The sequence below is a fragment of the Schistocerca serialis genome, chromosome 1 (genome assembly GCF_023864345.2).
Source record: "Schistocerca serialis cubense isolate TAMUIC-IGC-003099 chromosome 1, iqSchSeri2.2, whole genome shotgun sequence".
Classification (NCBI taxonomy): Eukaryota; Metazoa; Arthropoda; class Insecta; order Orthoptera; family Acrididae; genus Schistocerca; species Schistocerca serialis.
Window position 1 is genome coordinate 335,876,019 of NC_064638.1, and position 13,586 is coordinate 335,889,604.

At 44.6% G+C, this 13,586-nt stretch overlaps 1 non-coding gene across 1 annotated transcript; it reads left to right on the forward strand.

The window, feature by feature from the left end:
- The first annotated feature begins 8,832 nt into the window (after nt 1-8,832).
- Trnas-gga (transfer RNA serine (anticodon GGA)) lies at nt 8,833-8,916 on the forward strand. Its single transcript is given in 2 exon segments — nt 8,833-8,872; nt 8,882-8,916. It is a non-coding gene; the product is annotated as a tRNA-Ser (tRNA).
- The last annotated feature ends 4,670 nt before the right edge of the window (nt 8,917-13,586 follow it).

The following is a 13,586-nucleotide window of genomic DNA, read 5'->3' on the forward strand; positions in this document are numbered from 1 at the left end:
ACGTGTCGTCTCAGCGATGAGAGTCGCTTCTGCCTTGGTGCCAATGATGGTCGTATGCGTGTTTGGCGCCGTGCAGGTGAGCGCCACAATCAGGACTGCATACGACCGAGGCACACAGGGCCAACACCCGGCATCATGGTGTGGGGAGCGATCTCCTACACTGGCCGTACACCACTGGTGATCGTCGAGGGGACACTGAATAGTGCACGGTACATCCAAACCGTCATCGAACCCATCGTTCTACCATTCCTAGACCGGCAAGGGAACTTGCTGTTCCAACAGGACAATGCACGTCCGCATGTATCCCGTGCCACCCAACGTGCTCTAGAAGGTGTAAGTCAACTACCCTGGCCAGCAAGATCTCCGGATCTGTCCCCCATTGAGCATGTTTGGGACTGGATGAAGCGTCGTCTCATGCGGTCTGCACGTCCAGCACGAACGCTGGTCCAACTGAGGCGCCAGGTGGAAATGGCATGGCAAGCCGTTCCACAGGACTACATCCAGCATCTCTACGATCGTCTCCATGGGAGAATAGCAGCCTGCATTGCTGCGAAAGGTGGATATACACTGTACTAGTGCCGACATTGTGCATGCTCTGTTGCCTGTGTCTATGTGCCTGTGGTTCTGTCAGTGTGATCATGTGATGTATCTGACCCCAGGAATGTGTCAATAAAGTTTCCCCTTCCTGCGACAATGAATTCACGGTGTTCTTATTTCAATTTCCAAGAGTGTATAAGCAGTGGCGAACCCGGGACCGAGGGCACTTTGATCTCTAATGAAACCCCCACCCCACAAGTACCTGATAACGGCAATAAAATAACTGATAAGTGCCACTATCTCTGTGAGTGTGCTCACCTTTTCCCCCAAATGGTTTACCGTTCTTCTCCTTCATCAAGCGACAAAGCGTTCCACCAAGTCTCTTTTGGTTGTGGCCAACACATTCCTTCTATCGTAATGTTGTGCGTTTTTTCTATGTTACAACGTTGAGCAATCAAGAGACCCCATCATCAAGGTATTTAGTACATCTAAAACCATACTGGGTCTCAGACCTGGAGAAAGTCCTCACAACTGCAGAGGCCACCATGCCCACAGTTGTGCCACAATAACATGCCGAATGGACCGCTCAGAATTGGCATCAGCTCTCCATTGGCAGAAGATTCCGGAATAGCCCCCCAACAGATCTCTGAGAGGGGACTTCCAAGGGTGAGGTAATCATGAGAAAAATATTGAGTAGCCAACGAAGAGATAATGTGCTAGGGCTAGAAAATCTCAAAGGGAAATGCTTCTGCATGCTTCTCTTGTCACAGTTTCTCATTGTCTTCATTGTTAGATATTCTTCCTGTTGCATAAGGTGACAGTATCTAGACATAATTTCTACATCTACAACTTTACCTCAGTCAATACCAATTACTGATGCAACACCATATAGGGCCAGCCGAAGATACATTTCAGCCAAAGATATAAACACATCAAAAAGAAGCTTTGCATCACCTCGGTTCCGAGAGTTCCGGAACCTGTACATAAAATTCTAATAGAGATCAACATAAAATCATCTCCGAGTTTTTTTATTGCGATGGTGTACACAACGGTACCTCTAATACCCAGTAGCACGTCCTCTTGCATTGATGAATGCCTGTATTCGTCTGGCATTCTATCCACAAGTTCATCAAGGCACTGCCGGTCCAGATTGTCCCACTGCTCAACGGCGATTCGGCGTAGATCCTTCAGAGTGGTTGCTGGTCAACCTATCCCAGGTATGATCGATAGGGTTCATGTCTGGAGAACATTCTGGCCGCTCTAGTCGAGTGATGTCGTTATCCTGAAGGAAGTCATTCACCAAATGTGCACGATGTGGGCGCGAATTGCTGTCCATGCCTCGGCAATATGCTGCCGATATGGTGCACTATCGGTCGGAGGATGGCATCCAGGTATCGTACAGCCGTACGGCGCCTACCGTGACCACTTGCGGCATACATCGGCTCACATAATGCCACACCAAAACAGCAGCGAACCTTCACCTTGCTGTACTCGCTGGACAGTGTGTGTAAGGTGTTTAGCCTGACCGGGTTGCCTCCAAACAAGTCTCCGACGATTGTCTGGTTGAAGGAATGTGCGGCACTCATAGGTGAAGAGAACTGATGCCAATTCTGAGAGGTCCACTCGGCATGTTGTTTGGCCCATCTGTACAGTGCTGCATGGTGTCGTCGTTGCGTAGATAGACCTCGCCATGGACGTCGGGAGTGAAGTTGCACATCATGGAGCCTATTGCGCACAGTTTGAGTCGTAACATGACGTCCTGTTGCTGCACAAAAGCATTATTCAACATTGTGGCGTTGCTGTCAGGGTTCCTCCGAGCCATAATCCGTAAGTAGCGGGCATCCACTGAAGTAGTAGCCCTTGGGCGACCTCAGCGAGTCATGTCATCGACAGTTCCAGTCCGAAAAACATCGCTTTGCTTCACTCCGATGCTCCTGGACATTTGCCTTGTTGAGTGTCCTTCCTCGTACAAAGTAACAATGCGGACGCAATCGAACCACGGTATTAACCGTTGAGGCATGGTTGAACTACAGGCAACACGTGCCGTGTACCTCCTTCCTGGTGGAATAACTGGAACTGATTGGCTGTCTGACCCGCTTCGTCTAATAGGCGCTGCTAGTGCATAGTTGTTTACATCTTTGGGCAGATTTAGTGACACTTCTGAACCGCTAAAGGGATAGTGTCTGTGATAAATTATCCACAGTCAACGTCTGTCTGCAGGAGTTCTGGGAACCGGAGTGATGCAAAACTTTTTTTGATGTGTGTACTTGTCAGCGAGAGGTCTCGAAGCAAAAATTCCGCCAGGGAAGCAGTTCCCCAAATGTCGGAAAATGTGTGGCAGTCTCCTTCTCGAGATCCGAATAATGGGATATTAAAACATCATTTCTTGAGACATGACACAGCTCCACATCCGGACCACCACTAATCAGTCTTCGATACCTCACCTTTCTACGCTTGCTCGCCACATAACGCTCCATGGTCATCTAAATAAACGGATGTAAAACCCTTAGTGCATCCCGCCTCTCGTACGTCACGCTCCAAAATGTTAATACATAATTATTAACGATAAGAATATTACAGTCATAATTACGACGAACATTCATAATGACCGTGTATTGATACTAACAAATAGTTGTGTTCGCACCTTCACTTTGTTGTGCGTTTCTTTGATGTCTTTGTATCGACTTTTGTGCTTAGCGAAAATTTAATTTTTTTTGTAAATGTTAGACAGTTTAAGCTCTTTCTTTAGAAAATTTTGGATGCTCTGATGTGCTCGTTTTAACAGACGAACTGTAATACACTTTTAATCATGCCTAGATTCCTTTCCGCCAGACTCTGGCGATGTGAGCCTTGAACGTGATGATCGGTTCCACCAGGATATTCCAGAGATGGAGCAAAGAAATAAAGGGAAATTGAGTGTTTCCATGCTAAGTGATTATTACTGGATGGTGAAAAACTACGATCCTGCATCATAGTACCTGAGACTAACCAAAAAGTGCGTTTTTTACGGTAACTGACTATTTTTAGTGTTTTCATATTGAGAGATACATATATTAAATGCCATTATCTCAAAAACGAGAGCTAATCAACATATTTAAACATCATTTTCGTGTTCAGTGGACCTAAAGCAGACACGAAAAGTATTTTATTCACCATAATTTTCAACTTTTAAAAATTTGTGGAAGAGTGATATCAATGAAGTTGCTGCCCAGGATAGAGTTGTTTTCTCTATTTCAACAGGTATACATGACAACTGTCAGAACTTAAATGTATCTGCTTTCTACAGGAAGACCAACTTCAGCTTGCCCACTGTGACTTGCTGTCAGACTCGAATTTACATTTCACTGAACATATTGTCTTATACAGGGATTTATGGTTATAAGTCAGTTATTTCTATTGATGACTGACCAACTTTACATCACTATTCGTCTCATTTGCAGACTAATAATTATAACTATTAGAAGTAGTATGTTTTTAAGTCGGTTAGTGCCTCCAAGTGCACATGGCAGAAGCAAGCCATTAATGATTATGTCCCACTGGGCAGTTGGTAAGGTATTAAAGTGTGGATGCAACGACTCAAAATGGTTGATCTGTGCTGAAAGGAGTAGTTCTGTTCATTGAGCAGGTACGACCGAGCAGAAGACGTCAAATACTTAGCTATGGATGTGTTTTCGGAAAGACTGTTACACGTAAAAAGAAAAACAGTTTCACACTTATGTCGGTATGTATTAAGATACCAGTTATCACAATATCTGCACCTATACCCCTAACACACTGTTGCTTTCAGAACTCACAAAAGAAGAGTTGATTCATTATGGACATACGTCGCGGTATGAGTCGATTTCGAACTGTCACAGAATGGGCTTCAGTTGGTGAAGATGGAGGTTGTGGGTTGGTCCTGTCTCTTATCAAATAAACAAATAACGTACATTAAGACGAAATTGGGTGCACACAATTGTTACGTGCAGCACTACTCTATTGCATAAAGTACATCCATTGACAGACTACAATTTGTATGTTCTTCAAACAACAAGAAGAAGACAACGGCCGCGGAAGCCTACGCTTACATTTAACCAACCTGTATGGGCAGGAAATCCATGGAAACATCAAGAAGTTAGAAGCACTGCGTTTAAAAAGATGTAAACTGCTGAATGACCTTGCTTTTTTGAAGAGATGCAGAGACACGAGTGTTGTGCCGTATTCTTTGCGGTTGACGTCTCACATAAAAACGAACAAGGCGAGGAATATCTGTGTTAACGCCAGTAAAGCATTGCTATGGGAAAGGATTCGCCACATCCGCATAAGTCTCGATGCTCACAACAGGAATTTGTGTGATCTGCACCTATTTCTGGCCGGAAAACTTCGGATGGAAGACTGGGATAAAGTCGACAGGTTAACCTTTCAGCAAGCATCAAGGACCAGCAATAGTATTACTAACCGCCAGATGAGAAAGTACGACAAACTACAACAGAAAGCCACGGACGAAACATTGACGCTGGACAGGCGACGGACAGTGGTCAACCTCTCCAGCCACACCTTGAGCGAAGCAACCACAGCAATCCTGGCCAAGGGGATGAATTTCGCAGTCGCACCTAAGCGAGTTCCAAAAGAAGATATTATAGAATCAGTAGAGGCTTCGGTACGTCATCTGCCACAGGCCGAGGCGGAGAAGATCCGGCAGGAAACGGTCAGAGTTCTGAATAAAGCAAAGCCACCGAAGCAAAACATCAACGCTGAGGAATATCATGCCATTAAGGAACTCAGGGACAACCCCCACTTAGTAGTGGTACAGGCAGATAAGGGCAACGCCACTGTAGTCTTGGACACGACTGATTACAACAAACGAATGGAAGATATTCTCGCAGAACCTATCTACAAGAAACTTCAGGGAGATCCGACGGCCAAGGTAATCAAAACGACGCAGGCACTGCTCAAGCACTCTAGAATCAATTTCGACAAGGCCAGAAGATTCATCCCGCAAGTGACACAGGCACCAAGGATATATGGTGTACCGAAGGTACACAAAACCGACTTCCCCTTAAGGCCCATAGTAAACAGTATAAATTCGCCGACCTACTACCTAGCGAAAGAACTGGCACCTAGGCTCCGACACCTAGTGCATCAAACCGAGTCCTACGTTAAGGATTCCACTCACTTCGTGTCTCTCCTAAAGGAAATGCGTGTTACGGACCAAGATCTGATGGTTAGCTTCGACGTCAAATCCCTATTCACGAATGTCCCAGTGTCAGATACTGTGAACATCCTAGAAGAACGCGTGGCACCTGATGTATGTGAGCTTGTGCGCCACTGTCTGACGACCACCTATTTCAGGTGGAGAGGTCAATTTTATGAACAAACTGACGGTGTAGCTATGGGCTCACCCCTATCGCCTGTCGCAGCAGAAATTTTCATGGAGGCATTTGAGGAAACAGCCCTCCAGTCCGCACCATTACGTCCAAATTGTTGGCTTCGCTATGTCGATGATACTTTCGTCATCTGGCCCCACGGAGAAGAGGAGTTACAGAACTTCCACAAGCACCTTAACCAACAGCATAGAAAAATCCAGTTTACAATGGAAACAGAGAAGAATGGGGTGCTGCCTTTTCTCGACGTGGAAGTTTATCGAAAACCTGATGGTAGACTTGGCCACAAAGTGTACAGGAAACCAACCAATACGGACAGGTACCTTCACGCCTCCTCCCACCATCACCCCACGCAGAAGAAGTCCGCCCTGCACACGCTAACGAAGAGAGCGTACAGGATAAGCGACGAAGAACATCTGAAGACAGAACTTGAACACCTCAGGTCCATCTTCGGAACTAATGGCTATGGGAAGCAGATGATAGACAGCACCATGTCGACAAGGGAGAAGACTAATAGGGAAGAGGAGAAGGAGGCACAGAGCATTGCTGTGTTACCATATGTACAAGGGGTCACCGAACGTATTGGCAAAATTCTACGAAAAGCCGACATCAAACCAATTTTCCGAAGCAGAAACAAAATATCAGACATGCTCGGTTCTACCAAGGATGCAGTTGACAAACTACACACAGCTGGTGTGTATGAAATTGGTTGTGCGTGTGGATTAGTTTACATAGGTGAGACGGGACGTCCGATCAGCACTAGGCTCTCGGAACATGAAAGATATATCCGCCTGAAACAACACACTAAGTCAGCAGTGGCGGAACACCGGGACGAGTGCGGGAAACCAATATTTTTTCAAGAAGCCCGCGTCCTGGCGAAACAGCCTCTCACTTTCAAAAGAAAGATTAGAGAGGCGATAGAAATAGCCAAAAGACCCGCCAACATGAATAGAGAGGACGGGTACAAGCTTCCGAGGTCTTGGCTGCCTGCAATAGCAGGGCTACGGAGCGGCGGCAGTGCCGTGGCGGCCCATGCGGACACGCGGAGAGCCACAGTAGTGGTCGCGAGCACACAAAGCAATGGCACGCCGCAGCCGGCTTCTGGACAGCATGGAAACAGAGTGACGTCACAGCCATCACCTGTTCGCTATTCGTCCGTCTCCTCCAATGGGGTGGATTAATATAAAGACCAATAGAAAACAGCTATTTCAGCCAATAACAGATAATAAAGGAAACACCAATAAAGCATACCTTTCACACCTCCTCCTCCTCCTAGTACAGCCAATCAAGTAACGACACGGTTTTCTCGTGCAGCTATTTAAGGAATCCAAGTGTGTTCATTTAGCAGTTAACGTAAGGCCCTGATGAAGGCTAGCTGCAACGCTGGCCGAAACGTTGGCGCAATTTAAAATTATGACGATGCGGTCTGATACCCTGAAGAATTTTATTGAAGAAGACAACGGCCGCGGAAGCCTACGCTTACAACAACATAACGTCTTGTACAAGAAATACGTTCTAGACAAACCTTTTATGATGAATTAATTGCTTGAAATCAACCGGAAACTGGAAAATCCAATACAAACATAAGAAATAATAATATATGTACAGGGTGACAATTATTGAACTATATGAAAGAAAAGTGAATTAGTTACAAACTACGGCGTGCACACACTTTATTCAACAGCTGGATGTCACTACAGACATTCGGATTTAGATTATGACATGTTCAACATGCCCGCTATCATTGGCGAGGATGTGGCGCAGAGGAATAGCGAAGTTCTGCATGACCCGCTGAAGTGTGGGAACATCGATACTGTCGATGACCTCCTGAATTTCTGTTTTCAGCTCAGTTTTGAAGTTATTGCTGTACATCTTTTCCTTATTGTAGCCCCACAAAAAGCAGTCGAATGTGTTTAGATCCGGAGATTACGGCCGCCAATCGAGGCCCGTACCAGTGACCTCTGGGTACCCGAGAGCCAGAACGCGGTCCGCAAAGTACTCCTCCAGGATATCCTGTTTCAGTACAGTCGAGGTCCGTCTTGCATGAAGCACATCTTGTCGAAATCAGGGTCACTTTGGAAAATGAGGATGATGTCATCTCCCAGAACCATCACGTACCGTTCGGTAGTCACCGTGAGATCAAAGAATATCGCACCGATTATTCCGTAACTGGACATTGCGCACCACACAGTCATCCGTTGAAGGTGAAGAGACTTCTCAGTCGCGAAATGCGGGTTCTCAGTCCCCCAAATGCGCCCGATTTGCTTATTGACGAACCCGTCCAAATGAAAGTGGGCTTCATCGCTAAACCAAACCAACATGCGCATACAAATTCTCATCATGCCCCGCGACCACCGTGCAATTTGAAAGTCCTATCGCAAACCGTTCAGAAATTAGGGAGATTTTATTTCATATTTTTCAATAATTGTCGCTGTGTATTTTTTTCCGCACGCGTTATTAGCCCTTCAGGAAACTTGTTAATCTGATACCACATCAGCGAAAATCTCACTAAATTTCTCAGGTAGAGTTGAGAACTCTATTCGAAGCTACTGAGTCTTTCGAATTCTCCTATGTGATCTTTAATGTTGGTCTAGATTTCTCTTACTCTAGATTCTTGCCCTTTATGGTTTTTCTAGGAAACATAGTACTTGAAAAAACTGGTAATATTTATGTAGAAGATTTGTAAAAATTAATACGGCGATTCCAGCACATAAGAAAGAAAACAAGGAATTAAGGCCGTGGAACGCACATATCTGTCGAGGAGATACGGCATTCAAGAATCTTGAGTAATAGAATCAGTAGCAACGCTGCAGCAGAAAGATGTGAATATCGGAAACACCCAATCATTAATTAAAGTTGTAGTAGACATGTATAGAAGAAACGATTGGCACAAAGTAGGAAACATGAAGCACACCATGTAATCCGCGAGCCGGCCGGAGTGGCCGAGTGGTTCTAGGCGCTACAGTCTGGAACTGCGCGACCGCTATGGTCGCAGGTTCGAATCCTGCCTCCGGCATGGATGTGCGTGAAGTCCTTAGGTTAGTTAGGTTTAAGTAGTTCTAAGTTCTAGGGGACTGATGACCTTAGAAATTAAGTCCTGTAGTGCTCAGAGCCATTTGAACCATTTGTAATCTGCGAAACGACCGATGTCTCAGAGGATGCAATGAACAAATAAGTCTCCTGAGATGATGCGAAGAACATACAAGTGTCCCTGTTACCTTGTTGCGGCAGAGAAGGCCCCAGACTCTGAGGGCCGAGGAGAAGCTGGAGGGAATGCGTCTGCCAAGAGATATCAGTGTAGCTGCGACTGGGATGGGACGAGATGGGATCCGCAGCAACCCGAGAAGGCGATCGGCCTGCCGCCGCTGATAACCGCAGGCGGCCGCTCACAGCTACTGACACACGGCGAGGGTCGCCGCCAATCCCGCGGCTCCCCTCACCCCCACCTCCACCTCCCCCACCCATACACGCACACACACAGAGCAATCTGACTCAACTAATGCTCTGATACTGGGCAGTAGCTTTGCCGGTGGGCACGAATACATCGCCCCGTGTTGCTTCAGCGCTACCTCTACTATTACTACAGTCAATAACACCTGCTAACTGAGGATTCTATAATTGTAGTACGGGGACCAAGGCGACAACGTCTCGGCCTGGCTGAGGCGGATTGTGATAAATTGTCTTACTACCGAAAAATCTACATCTACATCCATACTCAGCAAGCCACCTGACGTTGTGTGGCAGAGGGTACCTTGAATACCTCTATCGGTTCTTCTTTCTATTCCAGTCTCGTATTGTTCGTGGAAAGAAGGATAGTCGGTATGCCTCTGTGTGGGCTCTAATCTCTCTGATTTTATCCTCATGGTCTCTTCGCGAGATATACGTAGGAGGGAGCAATATACTACTTGACTCCTCGGTGAAGGTACGGCCTCGAAACTTCAACAAAAGCCCGTACTGAGCTACTAAGCGTCTCTCCTGCAGAGTCTTTCACATTTTCGATGCTGGAGCCTTTTACAGCAATAAAGTTCGGACAAACTTTTTTCAGAACATACATTCTTTACCTGGCTTGCTACTTTGTAAGATGTGAAGAATAGACGTCTGCAGTTTCCTCCAAGTCCTCTTCATTTAGATAAGAACGTAATATCAACTTATTTTTTGAGATTGAAACAGTCTGGATCTATAGTTTTTGTAGGACTGTTTCCAGTGCATTGATTCCCTCCCTGACGACATTTTCCGTCTATGTCGCCATTATATCTTCAGTATGTCGAAATCACTTTCCTAAAACTAATATCGTTAGACGTGAGAATAGGTAAAAGTCGTAGTTGCCAATTCTCGCGAATACGATTCATTTAGAACTTGAAATCCATATTTATACGCTGCTAACGCGTCTCTCTAGGTCCAGTCCGTTACTCCAACTCAACCAATACGCTAATTCTGGGTAAATACTTAGCCAGTTGCCATGAAAAGATAGTCTCGTGTAACTTGAGATCCATCTTTCTTGTCACTGGAACTGTTTCTATTATTGCCGGCCGAAGTGGCCGTGCGGTTAAAGGCGCTGCAGTCTGGAACCGCAAGACCGCTAGGGTCGCAGGTTCGAATCCTGCCTCGGGCATGGATGTTTGTGATGTCCTTAGGTTAGTTAGGTTTAACTAGTTCTAAGTTCTAGGGGACTAATGACCTTAGCAGTTGAGTCCCATAGTGTTCAGAGCCATTTGAACCATTTTTTTGTGTCTGCTATTTTTCACGACGTCCAGGTGAAATTCTCTTGACCTGCCCCTTTGACTGTGACTGTATTTTATATCGACGAAGAAAGGAAAGGAAAGATATTAGATCAATGTGAGAATCTATGCTAGCAACCCATGTCCTTGATTACATGTAACAGCAAAATTTAACCCTTGACTGTACAACAAACGAACAATTTTGTGGAAGAGGTGAACCTCCGTAATGTACCATTATTCTATTCTCTAAAAAAATGTTACTACAGATATCTTGAGTTGTAAGTCTTTAAAAACAGACTATGTCTACTGCACAACTGATTGAAAAAAAACCGGATAACCATGATGTTCTTATGATCTGCTTTCACTTTTTGTTTACCTCCATTTCAGAGCTACATTCGTCTAAATTAATGATACTGTTACTGAATACGGTATCTTGCAGCATTAAAACCTTCACCGAAGCGTTTTCAAGACTTTTATTGTTGACTTTATCCTATTACAGGGACAGTTTTACTTCCCAGCACACTTGCTCACTACATGCAAACCTTTAGTTCCCCCCCCCCCCCCCCCCCAAAAAAAAAAAAAAAACCTAGAGATTTTGTACGAAATTTAATGTAGTTGAAGTTTGTACTGGGATGCGCTTTTCTTAGAGGCTATAGTTTTCGAATTAGTGGAGAAAAATGTACAAAAGCTACTTTCAATCACATTTCTCTTCAACTACTCGAAGCCCATGGTCTGCAGTAACAACGTATACCAGTACAGAAAAGTCCTGTTCAGTTTTTCTGTAAGACTAATCGCCTCCATGTAGCAAGTGAGAGTTAATAGAAATCTTGTTTGTGGCTTCTCAAGGCATTACACATTGCATAAAACCCATCTTTAGGGGCGGCTGAATCATTCTGTATACTATACCCGTGAGTATGTACGAAGCTTTAGTGAAAGAATTATTGACAATTTTGTTAAGAGGGAAATAGGAACTTCATCGATGTCTACCAGAACTGCTGAATAGCCCAGCGAATAATTTGTTTCCTTAGTTGTGGACCCACTACAACATTAGGCTGAGTACTGCTATGTTAATGAATAGCGCAGCAGAATGAATATTGTAGAATGTTAGTGACAACAACAGCTTCTTAAGAATAAAAACCTAACGTCTGATGTGTCTTGGAAATTGGACTTTGCTCAACTGAAAGAAAACCAAACTTTAGTCTCTTATAATATTTATAACGGTCGTGGAACCCGAGTTACCCAAGCCAACAAACAGCAAAACTTACGCAACACAAATAGGTGACTGGGTCTTTTATGTGAAGTTGCAAAGGGAGCCAAAATAATTTGTTTTAGGATTCACTTGCTATGCTCTAGTAAATGCTTCTTCGCCCCCATCAAAATAACATAAGGCAGATCAGAAAGCGTACTTAATCACTGACACACTCTTTCCACTCATGAACGCAACTGAACAGAGAGCAGCTAATGTTTAAAATACCGAGTGAGTAATGTATAAAACAACGTGAACCACCTGTTGTGGAACATTATAAATGCGTCAAACGTTCTTGGTGATTTTAGAACTCATAGAGACAAGAGACGCAAGTTCAATAAATATGGATCCAGAAGTTCATAGGCGTACTATTTCAGGTCTGAATACTGTTCATAGCAGGTAGTCGAGGTCACGTTCATTCAAGGGAATGCATCCATGTATCTTTCGGCGTAAGAAATCGCGCATTCTACGAAGACAGAAACAGACCATGGAGAGCCATTCAAACAAGAGGATTTTGATGGTAGATTACCTACATTTTCGGAACATAGTGGGAAATCCTACCCGCTATCCCACATTGGGATTAGTACATTCCTTTTACTATGAAGTGGAGGTAAAGAAGCAATTTTAGCAAACTCAGGCATCTCATATCAAGGACACTGTGGCCTTCATGAATTAACGTAGAGATAAACCACTACGGGTCGCATAGTACAACAGGTAGTTATCAAATTTAATCTCCTCGGAAATGTAAATTTAAGTAAATAATTTTCAATTAGTTAGCAGATACATCTTTTGAGTCTAGGTATACACTGAAATATCCGTGCCACAGTACCGCATCAGGGCGCTAGAGGAGCAAAGAGAAATGGTGCTGCACATTTCACTTTATCAGTGTGCACTTGCTGACAAATAGAAAATTAATTACATAGCTTTATATTTTGGAAGTGATAAAATTAAAAAGTTCATCAAAGATGGCGCCGAACAGAGCTCTGATCATCTGAATTGTTTCCTTCAGCGCAACTAATTTCTGCAAACGCTCTCGTCTGAAGAGTGAACTAGTAAAACGGGGCCTTTGTCTGTTTATCTATGCATATGGAAAGACATGTACTGAACCGTTCTTACGTACAAACATACAAACAACACAATGGTAGTGAACACAAAAGTGAAATCATCTGTGTAAGTAGGTAAGACAGCAGAATACGAGTGAACTCGAGAAATTGTAAGTGACATCAAATTACAGCCAATAATTGGTGGATATTAATAATTAAATGAAATTAAACACAAAGAGCACGAAATTAAGGGATCGATGTATGACTATAAAAGATTGCTTAGACGATTAAATTATGACAGAATGTATTAGTTTCAGTACTGTGTACACAAACGAAAACAAAGTTACAAATCTCAGGGCAGATTTGACTGAGAGCGGACACGACACAGTTATTGCCGAGAAGGGGGGTGGATGAATCTCTTCACCATTATTCGTTATCGATCGTCGTGTAGTGCTGTCGGCGGCAGGCGCTGCGTCGGTACGGCGCGTCGCCTCGGAGCTGTGCGGGACGCGTCGGCTGGTCTCATCAGCATTCGCGGCTTTGCGGCGAGCCCCAGGTACGATCTCCGCGTTGTCTGCCCGTTGTCGGTTGAATGGCCGAAGCTGTGGTACCACGGTGTCGGAAGGTGGATGCTGGCTATGGACGGAAGAGCGACCATCTCCTCTCGCTTCCCCGGTGT